The 22,339-nt window shown below is 33.1% G+C and overlaps 1 long non-coding RNA gene and 2 pseudogenes across 2 annotated transcripts; 2 read left to right on the top strand and 1 right to left on the bottom strand.

Moving 5' to 3' along the window:
• Positions 1-11,701: 11,701 nt before the first annotated feature.
• On the bottom strand, positions 11,702-12,593 carry LOC149516935 (uncharacterized). The gene is made up of 3 exons (XR_016345360.1): positions 12,069-12,593; positions 11,934-11,967; positions 11,702-11,867 (listed from the first exon to the last, which is right to left on the bottom strand). It is a non-coding gene; the product is annotated as an uncharacterized LOC149516935 (long non-coding RNA).
• A 550-nt stretch (positions 12,594-13,143) lies between these two features.
• On the top strand, positions 13,144-14,361 carry LOC111304023 (putative aquaporin TIP5-1 pseudogene; annotated as a pseudogene).
• A 1,414-nt stretch (positions 14,362-15,775) lies between these two features.
• Positions 15,776-19,131, top strand: LOC111304035 (uncharacterized; annotated as a pseudogene). The gene is made up of 2 exons (XR_016345407.1): positions 15,776-18,309; positions 18,693-19,131. The product of XR_016345407.1 is annotated as an uncharacterized LOC111304035 (transcript).
• Positions 19,132-22,339: the final 3,208 nt, after the last annotated feature.

The following is a 22,339-nucleotide window of genomic DNA, read 5'->3' as shown; positions in this document are numbered from 1 at the left end:
AAAATAAGATTGTTTTTATCAAAATAAATGGATAACACGTAATTAATTGGTACCATTTTAAATGGACGTTGTGGAGGTGCTAATCTTTCTCCACGCGTAACCAATTCTTGAACCTGGACTGTTTCGTAGACCCTAAAATTATTATTTTAATAAATTTTAATTAATTTTAAGATTTTGTTAAAAGGATATGTTTTAATAGGTGACCAATCGCACTTAACCAAAAAAGATTGATGGTGACTTTCTTTTTTATTTTTTTCAAATTCATTGGGCAATACAAAACCGTTACGACAATACCATACTAAAAATTTTATATACCTAAAATGATGGGGCAATCCAAGAAATTTGAAGTATAAGCCCACAACATTATATGGTATTACCAACAAAGGTAAAACCATGAGATTATCTTGGAGAATGATAGATAAAACAATCAAGAAGCCCTTTGTATAAATACCAATGGACATCTTAGATATGACCCATTTTCTTTATCAGAAATTTAAAAGCATGTTCACCCAAATATGATGCTTATAATGTTTAAGCCTTCATACTCTACACAGTCATAACCGACTATCTTTTCCAACTAAAACTAGTTTTACATCAAATCTATAGATACCTCAACATGATGTTATATTGCAATAGCTACATATTAAGTTTTGATAGAAAATGGCATAGAACATACAAGAGGATACAAAAAAATGTTTCATCCTAACAACCAATAGAAACAAGCATGAAATGGAATACCTGTTACTTGAAAGAGCAAAGAAAGTCTTAAATGGTCTTCAAGTTGGTTATTAAACTGTCTGTATTTTGTAATGAAAAATTAAAAAAAAAGAATTTGATTTTTTTTATAAGTTCATCACAAAATGAAATAGAAAAGTCAATCAAGTAAATGATTAAAGGAATAAACAATGAAAGCATCACTGCAGAAGAAATGAAACTGAGAGTAAGCAAAAGAAAAATCATGGTATCAATATGCCCACTTTTAACTAAAAATGACACAAAATTTGGCAAACTTGGATGTAGTTGGAAAGCATCATCTCATGCCCTTGTCAAATATTCTTTTCTTTTTTGCCAATGATAATCCTACTTGATAAAGGTATCAACACCACAAAATAACACCACAACACTTGATGAAGGTATCAACACCATAACAGCTTATAAGAATTCAGGACAAATTTACCATGCACTAAAAATTCAAGTAATTTTGTTCATAGTGAAGTCAAATTATGACTGTACTTGAGAGTCACAATGTTTTAGGAAAGCTAAAAGTAAAGCTTCAAAAAAACTATTTAATGGTAGCATCTCTATTTAAGGGGAAAATGTACATGAATTTGATTGCTTTCAACCAAATTTCTAGGATCCACTTTCCATGCACCAAATGAAGCCAACAGTTGCTCTATATTCATAGAAATAGAATCACACTATATAACTCAATACTTTACCAAAACCCTTGGTTATAGAGCAATTTAATAGTCAAAATTGAGAGAAAACACTTCAAATCAACCTAACTTTCCAATTAAAGATTCTTCATAATACCATGCAATGCCCCAACTAAGCATTTTGTCAAATGATACCATCTTTCTGCTAAGATGATAGCCACTTGACCTTTATTGTGACCAATTCAGTTCGTAATGGAATAAGAACCCTAGAATTGTTATTAATACCTAGACTAGTTATTTACCACTCACTACAAAAATTTTTTTATATATTGACGTTTGGTTATAGTGACAGTCAAATTTTGTTAGTAAAAGAGACTTTGATCAACAAAGTTTGAATACCGTTAAAATATATCATATTTATACCAATATTTTATTTAACCGTAGGTATAAATAAACTTTTTTTATGGTATATGACTATTCATTAGTATAAATATGTTATATATTGACAGTTATTAACGTAACCGTCAGTATAGTTTCAAATTAAAAATACTATTGGCTACCAAAAAATTAAATGAGATTATTGAAGGCATTTTTGGCTAAAAATGCCTTCAATAATCCATTCACAAAATTTTGGAGAGGGATTGTTGAAGGCGTTTTCAATCAAAAACACGTTCAATAATCCATAAAAAATATTTTTTGTATGGATTATTTATTGATGGTTAAATTCCGTCAGTAAATAAAACTTTTACTAACGGATTTTTAATATCGTCAAAATATACCATACTTATACCAATACTTTATTTAACAGTTAGTGTAAATAAACTTTTTTTATAGCATATGATTATCCATCAGTTTAAATATATTATATACTAATGGTTATTAATGTAACCATCAGTATAGGCTCAAAACAAAAAAAACTATTAGTTTACAAAAAATTGAATGGGATTATTGAAGGCATTTTTCGCTAAAAAAACCTTCAATAATCTATTCAAAAAATTTTGGAGATTGATTATTGAAGACTTTTTTTGTCAAAAATGCTTTTAATAATCTCTCATAAAAATTTTGAAAGGGATTACTAAAGGTGTTTTTAGCCAAAAACACCTTCAATAATCTATACAAAAAATTTTAGGAGAAGGCATTTTTGGCACTCATAAAAATTTTTGTGAATTATTGAAGGTGTTTGTGGCTAGAAACGCCTTAAATAGCCTCATTCAAGCTTTTCTTTTCCTCCACTTCCCATTGACTCTACATATTTAATCTCCACCTCCCACCAACTTTATCCACCCATCGATAACCATAGCTCTCGACTGCCCACCAACTTTCTCCACTTCTCACCGACTTTAAAAACTTAAACCCATCGGCACCCATTTTGTTTAAGAGTTGAATCAAAGTTAAAGCATCAAGACTCTCGTCATTTCTCAAAGGTATTTTTCATTTTTTGCATTTCAATTTTTATCATCGAGCATGCTTTTTTTTTTTTATCCTTCTAATGGCATTGGCTTTGATTTCTCTATTTAGTCAAAATTTGTAAAGGATGGAAAAGATGTTTGGTTTTCTCCAAAGGTTGCTTACCTATGTCTAGATGGGATAAACTTAACATTTCTTCAAAAAATCTGGGTAAGTAAACTTTAGTACCATTTTCATGAACTTTGTAATTTATCTATTTCCTAACATTTAAATAGCTAGATGAAGTTTCCTTTTACTTGGATCAAATGCCTTTTATTTCCAACATAGGACTACGATTGTTTTTAGCTTAAATGCACTAAATGGGATAACTGTAAGTCCAAACGGTTCTGCCATGGGAGCTTAAAATTCTAGTAATGTTGAATTGCTCACTAGATTCACTATCAACCATGGTTATACCATTAATAGATATAAATTTTCTTTCTTTTTCTAGATTTGGTACAATGACGTTAGTTTTTGACTTATTTTAAATTTGTGGATTATAAAACAATTTGGTTGTTATTTTATTTCAAATGTTATTAAATATTTTCACTTTTTTGTGTATTTTTACTTTATGTGAAACCATATCATATTATGATTATACATAAACTAATATTAATAATTGAAAATATAATTCAAAAAAAAGTTTTTAGTGATGCCTTAAAATTTATACCTATGCATTTTACTATAAAAATATTTTAGGCTATATTGACAGTCATCACAGGCCATTAGTAAAAGTTAAAACACATAAGGCTATATTGATGGGCATTAATCATTGGTAAAAGATATACTGATGGAGACATCATCGGTATAAGTTGAATAAATTAAAACATACGAGTCTATATTGACGAAAATAACTGTCAGTAAAAGGTATAATGCAGAACACACAATAGTTGCTATACCAACAGCTATACATATAGTGACTAACTAAAACCATCAGTATATATTTGTTATATATTCTGATAGCTTAAAAGCAATCAATATAGGTCTATACTAACAAGGGATATACTGACGATTAAAAATTCATCGAAATAGATATTTTGACTGTCAGTATAAAGTTTATTATGCTATACTGATAGATTTTTAAGTTTTATTGATGGTTTTTCGAGCATCAGTATAGAGCAGTTTTCTTGTAGTGACTTAATGTTTGAGTAATGATCCTCTTCTCTAGTAATGCCTGCGTATAGAAAAAATTGTTTAAAATTTAAAAAATCATGCAAGATTGAGAAGAGAGACATTATGTGAGAATAGGTGAAATGCAATCCTAACTAAAGGATGACATCTTCATATTATCAAGAATAACTTTAGATGAACCTAATTATATCTTTTTAACATCAAGAAAAAACTCAGCAATATCTTAGCTTAGACTAATTCCAAAATATAACAGTCAAAAGAACCCATTGGTTTATAAAGTTACATTTTGAATAGCCTATCCACCAAATGACATCTTCTCAGAATAAGAATAGTGGAAAAAAAACTCTCCATCCTCCACCAAATGAAGCATCTATATTCTTTGGAATTCAAAATCCTTAACAAAGTTTTTCTCTTTATACAAATAAAGATTTCTAAGAGTACCAGTTCTACCAAAAGAGAAAGATTTAAAAAGAGATATCAGAACCTTTAGTTTGCTATCTTTATTTTTTTTGCCTTTGACTTTTTTATTTTTCACAAAAAAAGTAAAAAAAAAAGTATCAATTAAACAACACCTATGAGAAAGTTTAAGAATTTTAAAAAATAGTTAATAGTAAAAGAAAATACTTATATATTTGATAAGAATGGTTGAGTAAAAATGACTTATATTTGCTAAAGGGATCAACTCTAGGCTAGCAAGTTTCGTTGGGCTTGGACTTAACATCCGCCAATCCAACGGTTCTCGATCATTAAAGCCATTAACTAATAACTAGGTTGGCTATCTCAGTGTTTTAGCCTTCCAATTGGGCCATGAGCTCCTAGCCCACTGCATTATTTTGAAAATAATTCACACATCCATTTCCCGTTCTTGGCTTTTCCCTTTTTCATTGTCACCACCAAACACTAAAATCTCACAAAAGCTCAAATTTTCAAACTTTCAGAAAGCTAGAAACCCTCCAAAATTCTTACATTTTTTGAAACCATGGTTTTGATCTTTGGCACATTTGCATTATCCAAGTTCGACAGCACTAAACTCACAAAACCCTTTTTTTTCCCTTTTCAAATTTATAACTTCTAATCTCCCACTTGACAACTTAAAAACTCCAAAAGAAACCCTTATTTGGCAATTGAGGTAAAGCTAATTGGTCCAAAAGGTTCATTGTTCGATAAAAGTGGATACATTTGAAATACCTGAATTTCATTGTTCATTGTACTTGTTGAGATTTCCAAGTGCATCTTCATAATTAACCTACTGCAAGTCTATAGAAGGTTTTTGGTTATTATGTTATACTTTAGATAATTACAAATAGCGTAATAACACCATGAAATAAGAGAATAGGCAATTATGGCTTACTATAGGAAGATTGTTAAGACAAGTTGGATTTTAAAGTAATTTCTAAATTTTATGTTTCATAAAATGATTCTTAATTATTGAACGTTTATGCATCTGAAGACACTTGCAAATACGCAAACTTGCACAATCATGGTATTCTTCAAGGCTTGAGTTTACTTTTGGCATCGTAGTTCTTGTTTTACTTTTTCATATTGTACTTTTATTGTTTTGAGTAAATTATTGTCATAAAATGATAGTCGAAGTGACTAAATTTTTTATGAGATGATTGTAACAGGTTGATGTTATTCTTGATCTAAGCTACACTTAGAATATAGGAAGAAAGGTTAAAGCTCACTTTCCACACCCTTAGGTTTGATGATTATTGTCATAACATATAGATTCGAAAACCTCTAGTTAGACCTGATTTTAGAAGTCACAACCAATCATTTTTATTTAGGTGCGATTGGTCACCTAATTAAATCTATCCCATTTTAATGAGATGTCGAAAGTTTGACTTAGATATCTTTAAAAATATATTCATGTCTATGAAACCAACACTAGGTCCAGGAGTATAATTACATGTGAGAAAGATTATAGCACCCTCACAACGCCCATCGAAGGATGGTGTCGGTTTGATTTTATGTTATCCAAGCCTTAAAATATTTTTGAATTTTTACCAAATAAATTTAATTATTAAAAATTGATCTTAAAATTACTCTAATTGTCTGATAGTGATTTAAGATAGTTTTATCTCAGGAGTATTCATGGAGACTTGTGTTCCACTATGAAAAGGTTATTTCATCGGATTCATTAACATTTTTCTAAAAATTATTTTTTAAAAGCAAATAATAAAATCCTCCAATCATTTGGTAAGATTTATATCAATGCATATCCCCTAATTATTTGGTGGGATTTTTAATTGAAAACCTCAAAATTTTCTTTTGAAAAAAAAAAGTCATTAAATCCTCTAATAGCTTGGTAAGATTTAGTGAAAATTTGAATCCTCCAATTGTTTAGTAGGATTAAAAAATTATTTTTCAAAAATTCGTTATGAAATTCTCTAATCGTTTAGTAGAATTTATAATTCAAGACTTAAATCCTCTAATCGTTTGGTATGGATCATGAATTTATTATAAAAATTTATTTCAAATATGCCAAAAAGAAGAAATAGAAATAACTAAGTAACATAAATAAATATACAAATAAAGAAGAAAAAATTAGAAACTCAGGATTTTGCTGAAACTCTGAGCGTTATTTCTTTTCTAACTCCTTCTAGTTCCATTGCCTATCGTCCATGAACTTAATATCTCTGCTCACAAGAATTTTTTCATTTTATAGTTGAAAAATTTTGTATGCCTTAGAGGATTTCTATATCTAATAATGACTCTTGGTTTTGCCTTTTTGTCTAGTTTGTCTCTTTTTGCCTGTGGCACATAAGAAAAATATAGGCAACCAAAGGTTCGTAAATGCAGCAAGTCTGGTTTATAACTAAACCATGCTTCAAATGGAGTTCTCTTCTGCAGAACTTTGGTTGGTAGTTGGTTTTGTAGAAAGACTATTGTATTTGAAGCTTCTGCCCATAATTTCTTTAGTAACTCCTTTTCATATAGCATACACCTTGTCATCTCCATTATGGTTCTATTTTTCCTTTCACTTACTCCATTTTGTTATGGAGTATAGGGGTGCCGTAAGTTGATCTCAATACTAGCTTCTTCACAAAAATTGTTAAACCTATCATAAGTGTATTCCTTCCCATTATCTGACCTTATTACCTGCATTCTGCAACCACTTTGATTCTCCACCCATAATTTAAATTTTTAAAATACACCAACAACCTCAGATTTGAATTTAAGAAAATAAATCCAACAAAATCTAGTATAATCATTAATAATAAAGACAATATAGTGCTTATTGCCATTTAAAGATGATGCTTTTTAAGGTCTTCTTACATTTATGTGGACCAGTTGAAGCTTGTGTATTGCTTTTCATGCAGTTTGAGGAAAAAGACTTCTAACTTGTTTGCCATACTAACAAGCCTTACAATCTACCATCTTTTCTTCCAACAATGGTACTTCTTTCACCAAATCGTGTTTTTGCATATAAAGAAGTCCAGCATGATGGAAATGCCTAAGCCTCATGTGCCATAATTATGCATTGCTTGTGTTACATGGAAAGGCTATATGGTCTTCCTCCATTAGATTTAGAGCAAAGCTTTTTCGTTTCATTTTTATCTTAAATGTATCTATGCCTTTTTTATCTTTGATCTTACACCATTTGTCTTCGAATAATATTTTGAAACCCTTCTCAAGAAATTGTCTAACACTAGGTTTTGATCAATGTCAAGCACATATAAAACATCAGTAATGCATTTCAAACCTTTTAGGCTTTCTATGACCACTGTTCCTTTGCCTTTGACTACAATATATTCACTATTTTCAATCTTGACTTTGAAAATGCCAGTTTTATCAAGTTCTTTAAAAAGTTCTTGATCATTAATCTTATGATTTGTACAACCACTATCAATAAGCCAAGAGTCACTAGAATTACTATTTATTGCAAAGCATGTTGGAACAAACAACTGCTCCTCTTGATATTGTTCAATAGTGACTTTTGCTTCCTTTCCATGCTTATGTAGCTTGCAAATCTTTTCCTTGTGCCTAATCTGACCACATTTTCTACATTGAATATATGGCCTCCATTTGCACTTCTTCTGTGGATGATTGATTTTTTTTATAGTGTGGACAAGGTGGATAAGTTCCATCCTTGCTTTTGTTGTTGCTTACATTATTGCCAAGCTTGTTGTTGTTCTACTTCCTATTATTCTTTCTTTCTTTACCTCCTCCTGAATTCTGTGCCTTTGCTTGAAAAGCACCTTCCATAGAATTCTCTTTTCTCATCATCCTTATGCCTGCAATGCATTCACCAACTCTGCCAAAAAAATGCTTGACAGATCCTCTGACTCTTCTAAAGAAGTGATTTTAGCTTCATATTTCTCAGGTAATGTAACTAGAATTTTTTGTACAATTCTCTCATCAGAAAAATTCTTACCAAATAGTCTCACCTTACTCACAATACTGAGCAACTTGTCAAAGTACTCTTTAATGGATTTTGACTTTTTCATTCTTTGCATTTAAAATTCTCTGATCAAATTCAGCATCTGTATATTTTTTATCCTATCATAGCCTTGGTATTCCTTCTTGAGATACTCTTAGATCTCTTTGCTTGATTATAGGTTCATGATTTTAGTGAATATTATGCTTGAAACTGCAGAATATAAGCAAACTTTTGCTTTTGACTTTCTAGTCCTTTTCTCCTTATAATTCTTAAGCTGAGTAACTATTGGATTAACAGGTAGTGCAGGAACTTCATAGTCATCTTCCACTGCTTCCCATAGATCTAAAGCATCCAAATGTACTGCCATGCTAACAGCTTAGACTTGATAGTTGTCACCATTAAAGATTGGTGGTTTAATAGAGAATGTCTTATCTTACTTCATTTGACTAAGGGTTTTATGTGTTGCTATGTTTGTGTAGAGGATTTTTTTTTGTAATAATTTTTTTTTGTTCACTCAACTCACAGATCCCCTAAAAAGCTTGGCTCTCATACCAATTTTGTTGGTTTTTACAGAGACAAAAAAAAACTCGTGAGAAGGAACAATGAGAATATGAAATTGAAAATGTTGTACCTCTTCTTCATTTAATGCAACTTCCTTAAATACAAAAAGATTTTAACCTAAAACTAGAATGACTACTAGTCACAAGGCATGATCTTCCTATTTACAAGCCATAAAAAAAAATCACTAACACACAACTAACTTCCATAAACCATTAACACACATCTAACTTCCATAAACCACTAACAAACATCTAACTTCCATAAACTACTAACACACATCTAATTTTTCATTACGCATTAGTAGCCTATGTATGCATAATGTAGCTAATGAGGCATTCTTGCAACAATTTAGAAAGAGAGATCAGAAGCAACACCAAATTTTGAATCTTTGTTAAACGTGAATTTGAATTGGTATCTCCTTCATATGCTTTAGTTTAGCAATTCGCATCACATATTATTTACTAAAACAAAACTACAAGCTTCTTATGTACTTTACAATTTAAAGCAGGATATATAAGAGTGAAAAGAGAAAGCAACCATGCTTTATGATCAAATTCAGCCATCTTAAGAACTATGGGTATTACTATTGGTTTAGGGCCAGATTTTTCTTTTCTAGCAGTACTTCCATTTACTTTTGGTATGTTAATAGTTTCACCTGCATGAACACAAACACTGTTAATAAATTGTCATATTGCATCTTTACTATGCCTCTAATACTAACACATGCACATGAAACAATGCTTATAAATGGAGCTAGATGGTATACCAAATACAAAGAATTTAGAGCAAAAATCTACCTTTATTGTCTAAAGTAATTGCTAAAGCAATGGACACTAGAGATTCCGAAACTTTGTTCAGCTGGTCAATACACACATCTTCACCCAAAGGCACAGGATAGTTGGCTATTTTCCATATTACTTCTAGGTATACTTGAGAAATTATTCTCCGTTTGCACTGTAGAATCAATTATCTGAAGCCACAAATAGTGCAATCGATCGATTTCCTTCAGACATAGCAGTTGGAGTTTTATGCTCGTCATCCATTAAATAAATACTTGGGTCCAAATGTATTCCCTGTTATTGTCATAAGAAACAAGGAAAACTCACTTCAAAGTGATAAACACTAAGGTGCACAAGAACATGCCAATGCTTTCAAATCCCAAGCAATGATAAGGTGGAAAAAAATGATACAGTATTTAAGCATATTAAAACCTTATACAGCCAAAAAAACAAAACAAATACAAAGGTAGTCTACATATTCCAGAAAGAATAGCAATCTGCAAGGTAACATGGTTACAGATCCAAACTCACACTTCATCTTATGAACATAATACATGTGTGACATGCATCTGTGTTCTAAGACATATAGCCATGCTCCCATAGAACATCCGTTACGGCTAGATATCTTATTTTAACTATTACATTCATTAAATCACAAAAAAGAATAACCCCAAAGATCGACAGAAATCCAAGGATAGGAGCTCAAATTTGAGCTAAATTTGCTGCAAATACAACAGAAGCAACATGTATTGATATTTTCATGAGTACAATCTATTCATTCATGGAAAGAAGGCCATAATCTACTAGATTCCATGCTTATTTTATTGTACACACTCAGAAATTCATGTATCACACCCTTTCATGACCAATGCTACAAAAATAAACAACACCTGAGACTTTACTTCCCGGCAATGATATAGCACGTTGTGAAATTGTATGATTTTATTTTTGAGTAAAATAACTTATTAAATTAAATGAACCAATGCAAAGAAACAATTAATATGAACCACAAACACTTAAAATATGATGCACTCTATAGGCATGCACATATCACACATATCATAAGGTAGTGCCTTTTCATCTACCTTTATCAGGAGTAGGAAGTGATTATGGAAATACACTTCTATCTTGTAACCAATAAGTAGCACAGGTGACCTTTCACAACTTTGAAAACCACAACAATCCATTCTGATCCAAAAGCTCAATACCTTCCTACCACATATAAAACAAAACCTAACTGATGACATATGACTAGAACAACAAATGTCAACTGTCCTCCCTTTGTTGAAGCAAGAAAATGCCTTACTGATAACCATCTTTTTTATTTACTTTGGAGCACTGATTTGATCTGATTGGATAATTTCTATATTGGAATAAAAATCTGAACAATACAAGAAGAGAAGAAAGTAAATTGATTCTAGACGTATTCGGTTGATGTGCGTAGCAATTCATAAACCATATCTGTCTGTAACAACTGAAAGCAGAAATTTAAATGCACCAGCAAACATGGAAACAGATTGAACAATGAAAGAAATATGAAAGAAGAAAATCTCAAAAAATTCAGTATATAAACACCTGTAAGATATTTGGCAAGTTTAGCCTATGTGCAAGTTGTGTAGCTTTTGTAGACTTCCCAACACAGGCAGTTCCACAAACAAGAATCACCAAAGGACCCCTTTGATGGTGAAATCTGAAAGTAAGAAACAAGAGAAACAGTATTAGCAAAGTGAAGCAACACGTAGAAGTTCCTTATATATTTCGCTCACTACAAGTCAAGGGCAAGTAATGAGTCAATGAAAAATGTGCCATGCATAATCAGAATTAAAACTATTCCAACATTACTCGTGTCTTTATGATCATTAAATTTGGGTGAAGACATGCATTGAACCCAGACCCGCAATACCGGTAAATTATCTAGCATAAAAAAATGAAGATAGTTACACACAAAGGGGAAAAAAACTGTTGTTATACAAAAATAAGCAACCACCAATATCACGTAGTTAGCAAACTTTCTTGAGGTGAATTAGCTTTTGATGGCAATAAACATGTGATAAAGAAGTTCAAAATGAAAATTTGATTCCAGAATTGCTAGCATAAAATCGTTTGGCATCAACTTGAGAAGCTATCTGACCTGGTCATCATCTTGTACCGGTTTACGTACTCTTCCCCGTAACCTTGCTGCTCCATTAACTGCACAAAGAGTTTGATTAGGAAGTTCATCCATATGACAAATTCATAAATGTTATGACGAAATACCTTAAAAAGATTAGCTGGCAAATCAGACTGCGAGCTGCATAACAATTTGATGAACAGAACATTAATTAAAAAAAAAAATTACCACTGATAAGACAACGAAACTATAACCAAAACGGAAAGAGAAGGGAATCATACACATCCAAAAGGCTGTTATCCATATGCAGCTTCTAGAGCTCGAGAGTGATTTTAATGGCTACATGATTTGGAATCTGAAACCACCATGTCGTAGCAATAAAAATAAAATAAATAAACAGAAAAAAGTTGAAAGATATTATCATTATCAAGTAATAATCCTACCTCTATAGAACAGCGATGAGAGAACAGGACACTCCCAGCAGTGGATTTTATCAGGTACAAGAAACAAGGGAAAGAGAAGAGAAAGAAGTATTCTACAAACAGAAAAAGAAAACAAAATATGGAAAAAAAGTATACACCCTAAAGAATTCAAGTGAATTGAAAATCCCATTGACAGGTTTCTCTCTTGGCCAATTATAAAGAACTATATACACCCTCTCCTTCATGATCAAAGAAACACAAAGTAGTGCAAAGTAAAAGCCCGACCCACCAGTAAAGCTAATATGCAACCAGCCCACTCCTCCTTCCCGTAAAAGATAAACAATCACACTCCACACAGGCAAATCACATAAACAATTATTTAGCTGTCTTTCAGATGATGATATTATTTAAGTTTAATTTCAATCAACATAAATCTACTATTTCCTCTTAACTATTTTCTATGTTTACATTTGATTTTTTCAATAGACTTCAATTCGACAATTGTTTTTAAAAAAATTATATTGAATTAAAACTTTTAAAAAACATGTTTTAAAATTTTGAAATTCAAACTTTACAAATCTTTTTTTTTTTTTTAATTTTACAATTTTCTTAAAATAATGACCAAAATTGAATTTATTTGATCCAAAATTTAATAAATAACAAATATAATGAGACTTAAGGATTAACATATACAAAAATTTTTACATCAATAAGGCAATTAAAAATAGTTGATTCTTACCCAGAAAAATAATTATAAAAATGTGATCAAATTGCCGTCCAAGAATTTGGTAGCTTGGTGTGAAAGCTACTTTTTCATCAACCAAATAATCTTGAGAGATTATTCAAAAAGTTGATAGTAACAATTGTGTCATAGTTTATTTCAATATCAATGTAGTAAATAGATGACATTCAAGTTTGATTAAAATGAAAAAAAATGGCATTTTCAAGGTTAGTCCAATCATCACAATACAGTAGATACTTTAATTTTTTTTATGTCCTAACTGCTCTGTTTTACTGGGTTTCTCAGATGTTGGCCTCTGTCATGGCTTGCCTTTTGTTGATGGTCACTACTGTTTCACAGGTATGGAATGACTCTGTTTCATCTGTTGCATATGTAGTTCAATTTCTGAAGATTAAAAAAAAAAAAAAAGTGTTACTACTAAAGTTTATGGGAATCCACTTCTATCACGATTGTTAACTTCATTTACAAGCACAGGTTATTCTCTTGTTCTGTTTTTCATTACCTTTAAATGGTAAACTTTGCAGTAAGAAAACTGCAATACAACTTTGTTTAATTTATTTAACACTACGTTTGATTGGACGAAAGAGAAAAGGGGATAAAACAGAGGAAAGTTATTGTTATATTTGCTACAAATGATGAAAAATGAAAGACAGAAGGGCAAGTATAGAACAAAATAAAACAATTAGTTCAAATTCCATGACAGTTTTCTTTCCATTTTTCTCTGATTTATGAAAATATTGGATTTCTTGGATGTGAAGTTGCGTAAATCTATTCATTTTCCTTTCCGTTTTTTTATGAAAAAGATATCCTCATCTTTCCTTCGACCTATTTCATTCCTTCATCTTTTCCTTCCTGCGAACAACAATGTTTTACAGAAATCATAGTTAAAAAAAAAAAAAGGATAAATGATTTTGCACTTCTTTCTTAAGAAGCTTTACATGAACAATCAAATTCGAAGATTTGTGCTAAAAGTTTTTGGCAGGTAAAATACTTCTGACAACGAAGGAAAGCCAATTTATTTAAAAGTGCCTGTAATTTTTGCAGCATGTCCCAACTTATACGATTGCAAATGAAATGATTGGATTCGGAGCATCCATGCTGGAAGGCGTGCTTGCATTCGCATTGGTATACACCGTTTATGCTGCTGATGACCCTAGAACTTGTCCATTTGGCACCGATGGACCCTTGGCAATAGGATTGATGGCAGGAGCCATGGCCTTGGCCGCTGGTCCATTCGCTGGAGGTTCAATGAACCCTGCATTGGCCTTTTTGTCTGCTGTCATTGCTGGTCGTTTCAAGAACCAAGTAGTTTACTGGGTTGGACCCGTCATTGGAGCTGCAGTTGCTGGGCTTCCATATGACATTGTCGTGTTCCCCGGTGAAGCATCAGTTTCTGGAACTGCGGCTTAACCTTTTTTTCTCCTGTACTAAATTTGTTTACTTAATTCTCTTTTTGGCCATGCCTAATTCATTTTGAGATTCAGTAGTAGGGAGATTTACATGACTTCGGATTGCTGCCAACTAATTAATTTATTATTATGTCCATACATTACGCAGTTACTTTTATTATTTTTGCAGCTTACAAATCATTTGTAAATACTGATAGCAACCTTTTCTATTTACTTTTCATAATACATTTTTTATTTTTTAATTAAAATCTTAACAACTTAGTCAAATATCTCTTTTTTTATCTTTTTTTTTAATTTTTAATTATGTACTACTTAACTAGTTACAGTCCATTTAGAAGCTTGGGAGGGTTCTCACCTAATTGAAATATGCTTTTTATGGCTATACCTTCAAATTGAGCTCCAAAATAAAGCCAAATGTCTTTTAAAATCATATGCAAATACTGATAGTAACCTTTAGTTTGCTTCTTTTTTTTTTCACATAAAAGCCAAAAAAAAAGTGTCAATTAAACATCATTTACAAGAAAGTTTAACAATTTTTATAAAATAGTTAATAGTAAAAGAAAATATTTATATATTTGATAAGAATGATTAAGTAAAAGTGACTTACGTTTACTAAAGATACATTTGATATATAGAGTTATGATAAGATAAGATAAAATAATATTATTATTAGGATTACATTAAATAATATCATATTATTTTGTATTTGATGTGTGCAAAGATTATAATAAGATAATTTATTTATTAGTCAAAATTATACCATTTGTATTGTTGATATAATTTTTAAAGATACAATAATAAAAATAAGATTAATCTCATAAATTAAAAATAATCCTCTTCATTTTAAAAATATTGAATTATCTTATATGAAGAGAACATTTAATCCTTTTTGTAATCTAATCTCTTTTTTTAAATACAAATCAAATATAATATAGAATGGTTATTATTCTATCTTTTTCATGATCATCTTATACACCAATATAACATAAGAGGATCAACTATAGGCCTGTAAGTTCCGTTGGGATTGGGCTTCAAGTCAATCATTTAAAATTTTGATTCAATCTATATCGTTTTGTTTCTTTTCTGGTTTTAATACTGATTGAGGGAAAATTCTTTTGACACAATAAATAAGTTGTGATAAGACTTTTGAAGAAAATATGCTGATTAAAAGACTAGTTTCGTTTTGCAAGGGATGATTCAACTGTGGTTTTACTATCTTGATGGGAATTTGTCACAAATGTCAATTCAAATCGTAGTCTGTATTCCACATTAATGTGGGATTTGGGAGTCTTAACAAACGTCGGGTGAGAAGCCAAGAGGTCACTTATACCCTATATAAGCAAATCATGCCATTGCCATTGAATACCAGAACCAGAGTGAAAAAAAAAAAAGAAAAGAAAAGGCCTTGTGAAACTATGCCTAATTACCAAGAAAAGTATCTCTCTCTTACTCTCTTTCTAGCTTTATTGGTATTGCCTTTTTCCTGGAAAACCAATTCTGCCCCAAGTAGAGAAGCTGAGGCCTTGCTCAAATGGAAAGAAAGCCTGGAAAATCAGTCTATTCTCCAGTCATGGGTCACTCCAGCTCCTGCCAATGCTACTACTCAGAATCCATGCAGATGGCGTGGAATAACCTGTAATAGTGCAGGAAATGTAATTGCAATAAATCTTGCAAACACAGGTCTGAGAGGTACCATTGAGAATTAGATTTTTCTTCCTTCCCGCACCTTCTTCGGCTTGATCTTAAAGTAAACCAGCTCACGGGCAAAATACCTTCCAACATTGGTTTGCTTTCAAAACTCCAGTTCCTTGATCTTTCCACAAATTCTTTTAACAGCCAGCTTCCTATCTCCCTTGCAAATCTCACTCAAGTTTATGAGCTTGACATTTCACGAAACAACATAACGGGTGAGTTATACCCGTCTTTATTCCCGGATGGAACTAGTCGATCGAAAACAGGCCTCATTAGTCTCAAAAATTTTCTCCTTCAAGATACTCTACTTAGTGGCAGAATTCCTAATGAGATAGGGAATTTGAAACATCTTTCTTTGCTAGCTCTAGATGGGAGTCTTTTCTATGGGCCTATCCCTCCATCTTTGGGTAATTTGAGCAGTTTAACTGTTCTACAGCTTTCCAGTCTTCAACTTTCAGGAAACATTCCTGTTAGTTTTGGAACTTTACGCAAGTTAAATATTCTATATTTGCACATAAACCACTTAACTGGTCTTGTACCGGAAGAGTTGGGAAATCTTTCATCATTAGTAGTTCTACATCTGGCTGTCAACAACTTCAGTGGTAACTTACTGTCACAAGTTTGTGGAGGTGGAAAGCTTGTCAATTTCAGGGCCTCCTTCAACAACTTCTCAGGTCCCATCCCAAAGAGCCTGAGGACTTGCAAGACCTTGTACAGAGTTCGGCTTGAATATAATCAACTTACAGGAAACATAGCCCAAGATTTTGGTGTGTACCCAAACCTCCCATATATTGACTTGAGTTACAACAAACTGAGTGGTGAGCTCTTATCAAATTGGGGAGAATGTCAGAACTTGACACTGCTGAAAGCTGCCGGTAATATGATAGGTGGTAAGATCCCTGCTGAGATTAGTCAGTTGAACCAATTAGTGGAGCTTGACCTTTCTTCCAACCAACTTTGGGGAACCATTCCTCCACAAGTTGGAAAATTATCGAAATTGTTTTCCTTAAGCCTGAATGATAACAAGCTTTCAGGTCAAATACCCGCAGGAATTGGAAGACTATCGAATTTACATTCTCTAGATCTGTCGACAAATAGACTCAGCGGGCCAATTCCATATCAGTTAGGGGATTGTTCCAAGCTGCAGAATTTACGTTTGAATGAAAACCGCTTGAATGGTACAATTCCGTATCAAATTGGTAATCTTGTAGCCCTACAAGGTTTACTAGATTTAAGTTATAATTCACTTTCTGGAGAGATACCATGGTAGTTTGGGAAGCTTACAAATTTGGAAAACTTAAACCTATCCCACAACAATCTTTCTGGTGAAGTTCCTTCTTCGCTTAGCAATCTTTGGAGCTTGGTGTCCGTTAATCTTTCAGACAATAACTTGGAGGGTCCTCTTCCCAACAGCAACTTCTTCTCGTCAGCTCAACCAGAGGCTTTTAGCAGCAACAAAGATCTATGCGGCGAAAGACAAGGCTTGAAACCCTGCAGTGCCACATCTACAGAGAAGAACGGTGGAAATGATAAGAACAAGTTTGTTGTTATTGTTGTTGCATCCTTGGCAAGTATATTAGTCTTTGTAATGGTTTGCATATGGCTTTTAGCATTTCTCCATCAGAGATCAGTAAATCAGTCCGAACTTGAAGACATACCAATAAGAGAAAATCTTTTCCCAATATGGCAGTTTAATGGGAAATTCATGTACAAAGACATCCTTGAAGCTACAAAGAACTTTGACGAGACATGTTGCAGAGGAGTGGGAGGATTTGGAGAAGTTTACAAAGCAGAAATGGCAGATGGCCAAGTATTTGCTGTTAAGAAGTTGAGCTCCCATGGTGAGATAGAGATGGAGGAGGTGAAAAGTTTCAAGAATGAGATTGCAGCTCTGACAGAGATAAGGCATCGAAACATTGTAAAGCTCTATGGATTTTGTTCTCAAATTAGACATTTATTTTTGGTGTATGAGTTTATGGAAAGGGGAAGCTTGGCTAAGATCTTGAGCAATGACGAGGAGCAAAGGAATTAGATTGGACGAAAAGGATTAGAGTTATTAAAGGGGTAGCTCATGCTCTATCGTATATGCATCATGATTGCGTTCTACCAATAATTCATCGAGACATTTCGAGCAAGAATGTCTTATTGATCCCTGAACTTGAGGCCCGTGTATCAGATTTTGGCACTGGAAGGTTGTTGAATCCTAACTCATCCAACTGGACTGCAGTTGCAGGAACTTATGGCTATGTTGCTCCAGGTAATCTGCATTTGCACTCTCGCTTTCTCTCATAGTCTCTCCACACTTGAGTATTCATGATCTAAGAATCCTGAGCCATATATCACTTAATCTTTAGCTGATTTCGGAAAATCCATTGTTAAAACTTCCATGCTCATAATAGCGGTAATTTTTTCAATATTCTCAAACGAATTTTTATGTGAGAAATTGGATATTTAGTGGCAATGAACTGTTCTTAATTTCCAGTTTTGGTTTGAAAGTAAAATAGCAAAACAACATCATCAATATAACTTAGAGGACCATTTATATATATATATATATATATATATATATATATATATATATATATTGCAAAACAAGGTTGAAAATTTCCATCATCAATCAAAGAATGTTTGTTGCTGCAGAGCTTGCTTACTCCACGGCAGTCACAGAAAAATGCGATGTATATAGCTATGGCGTTTTGGCACTTGAAGTTTTGATGGGAAACCATCCTGGGGAGCTTATATCCTATCTCCATTCATCCCCTGATCAGAAAATCGGCTTGGAAGATGTCTTAGATCCCCGTCCCTCTTCTCCTGTGGACCAAAAACTTGAAGATGAATTATCATTCGTGTTAAATATTGCAATCCTATGTTGTGGTGCCAATACCCTGTCTCGACCAACTATGAGTAGGGTATCTCAGCAGCTTAAAGTAGGCTGTTTCTGGTAGATAGAGATATTGGTATTCAACTACATGTATCTAATTAAGCTCTAAACAAGTGAATAACACTTCCTCATCAGACGAGCATTAGTCTGACGATTCCCAAGTGGATGGCAGCAATAAAAAATTATTTTTCCTTTTAACGTGGCTTATTTTGATGTTTTTGTTGTTTCCTCCAAGTATTACATTTACATGGAAATCTTTGATAGTATCTGGAGGTGTAATCAATCGAATTCAAGTTGATACAGTATTAAGCTCGAGCTCGAGTTTGATTCGAAATTTGAAGCTCGAAACTCGGCCCAAACTCGATTGAGTTTTATTTTTTTAACTCTAGCTCAATTCAATATAAAAATTGAATTATTCGAACTTGCTCGATTAGACTCGATTAATATATAAAATTAAATTTGATTCTTATATTCAATAAAATCTCAATTATTTGTGTTCAAGCCCTAGCTCGAGCTTAAGATATTTTATTAATTAAAATAATAAAAATATATTTAAATATAAAAACTTGATTAGGCTCGTGAGCTATTTGAATCGGGTATAAGAATGTTCAAATTTCGCTCGATTGATGAGTCGAGTTATTCGAGGTCGAGTTCGACTTGATAATAATCGAATCGAATTCAAGTTTTATTTGAATTGAACTCGAGTAATTTATGAGTACTAATGTATCATTTATACTCTTAATTGTATCAACTACTTAGCTTAAGTAGTTGGCAATTGAGTTAGCATCAAATGAGTTGGACGACAAATTTTTTTTAATATTTTTAATTCCACGTCATGGAGAGAAAAAGATTAAAAAAAAATTTGAAATTGATGAACCACAAAGGAAATAATATATAAAGTCTCTTAAGGGGGTGCAGAGTGAGGTCTGTGGAGGTTGCCCAAACCTAAAGCTTAGGAACCTCCAATTCGAAATAAACTGCTAAACTTGGATTTTATGAATTTGGAAATTTAACAAAAGTTTAAATTGTTTGACTATCTACATATGCAAATAATATACAACTAATATTGTGGGGGTGCAGAGTGAGTGAGGCCTGTGGAAGTTGTCCAAACAAATAAACTACTAAACTTGGACTATATGAATTTGGAAATTTTGACAAAATATATGAAGTATCTTGCGGGGGTGTTAAGTGAGTGAGGTCTGTGGAAGTTGCCCCAACCCCAATAAACTGCTAAACTTGCACTCTGAATTTGGCAATTTAACAAAAGTTTAAATTGTTTGACCATTTACATTTGCACTGAGTTTGAATGGTCCTCATTTATGATTTTTGTCAAACAGTGGAACCCATTTGAAGCTCTTGGTGGACCAGAGTGTATTTCGAAGTAATTTGATAATTCATATATTCATGTAACATAAAATATTAAAATTTTCATATTTATATATATTTTATATGAAAATTGTATGCACAATTTGTGTTATTACGAAAACATGATTTTTTTAAAAATTTTATTAAATTCATATATAATTATTACTAAAATTTTAAACCATCTTACTTTTATATTCTATTTTTCCTATTATATTCATAATTTATATTGTAAGTTTTCTCACTAACCTATGAACTAACTGAATATTATTTACAAAATTCTCGTACATTGACACTCAGTTGAGACAAAATTAGTCGAGCGGCAAAGGCTACAAGAACGTTATTTGTAGTTTCACAAAAGAATCTAGTTATACGCGTTTTTGTTATTGAATTTTGATTGTTAAAACTAAAAGTTTATTTCCATATCAATGTACCATATAGAATATTAGCATATCTAATTTACGCGTTAAACATGGATTAAGTTCTGAAGTTTTAGTGGTTCTCATTCCTGATTTTTGTCAGCAATTGAGAGCAGCGTATCATGGCTCTCAACCTCCCATTCCCGTTGACCTTTTCAACTAGGTAGCGACGTCCAGTGTCAAGGGACGACAGCGTTATCTCAGGTCTCACGAACAAATTGTACGTGATGAAGAATTGTGTTCAAAGTTGGAAAATACAAATATCCACATTTTTGAATAGCGTTCTTCCAAGTCTTGTTCTGCAGGCCCGCTATCTAAATTCGGTGGGAAAATTTGACAAAAACTTGGTCGGCATCGGATGGATGGGTATTAGCCTAGGGGCACGGTTATTATAAAAAGGGAAATGATCCATAATCTCTGCTGAATACAGTTAAAAATAAGTGTAACAAAAAAAAGGGGAGCTGAGGCTGAGTGTCACGGACTAAGCTTTCTCTCAACAAGCACTAGCCCGCGCGGCACTTGAATGGACGCTTCCACCCAAGTCAGCCTTCAATAGATCGATATCTGAACAAATAACCATAAACCATGGTTAGTCTCACGCATTCACAATAAGGCACAATATATCGAGATCAATCTCAAGCATACACACACAACAAGGCACATTCACATCGAGAAAGAAAGAAACGCATCGAGGCAACAATCGGGGCAAATTTTATTATAAACGGGAATCATACATCGGGTCCTCCCACCATCACCAGGGCCAGGGGGGCAGCCCTTGGTGGGTGGCCTAAGCTCGCATAGCACCCGGTGAGACAGCCCAACACTACGCTGCCGGCTCACCCCCCTAAAGAGCCTTAGAGCTTTTAGAGCTATGCTACCAGTAACCGTTATAATGTTTGAAATGGGGACACTTTTCCTAGCACAAGGGATCTACCCGGTCATGGCCCTATACATGGGTGGCTCATGGCAACCTAAGTCCCGGTCATGGCCCTATACAAGGGTGGCTCATGACATCCTCCCCCACCTATTCTATCGACGTCCTCGTCGACTTGCTGGCTTGAAATTCTTCAATCTTCCTTTGAAATCTCTGGAGGTCGTGTTCTCTCTCCCAGCTGGTTTCTTCTAGTCCTAAACCCTCCCACTTCACTAAGTATTCCCGAACTAGTCTTCGAGATATCTTGGTTTCCCTGTCGGCTAAGATCTCTTCGACTCGACGCTCTGAGGGTGGCTTCATGGTGATGGCAGCTCTGGTTGGCTCCTTTCGGTTAGTATCTGTAGGATCTGTATGAAAAGGCTTCAGGTTGCTTACATGAAATACTAGGTGCACCTTCATCCACTTCAGTGGGTCGATTTTGTAAGAAGCGTTCCCCACCTTGGAAATGACCCTTACTGGACCTTCATATTTGCGCACCAGTCTACGATCTCTCTTTCTTAAGAACCTGGTTTGTTCAGGAACTAGTCGGACCAGGACCAAATCACCAACTTGGAATTGCTGAGCTCTGCGATTCTTGTCTGCCCATTTCTTCATCCGCTTTGATGCCTTCTCCAGGTAAGCTTGCGCTATCTCTGTGTTTTGCTTCCACTCCTTGCTGAGGTTGAAAGCTCTTGGATTCTTTCCTCCATAT

Source organism: Durio zibethinus, chromosome 9 (genome assembly GCF_047325235.1).
Source record: "Durio zibethinus cultivar Kanyao isolate XHJ-2024 chromosome 9, ASM4732523v1, whole genome shotgun sequence".
NCBI lineage: Eukaryota > Viridiplantae > Streptophyta > Magnoliopsida > Malvales > Malvaceae > Durio > Durio zibethinus.
Note: the sequence above shows the minus strand (reverse complement) of the source record. Positions and strands in the feature narration are given on the sequence as shown.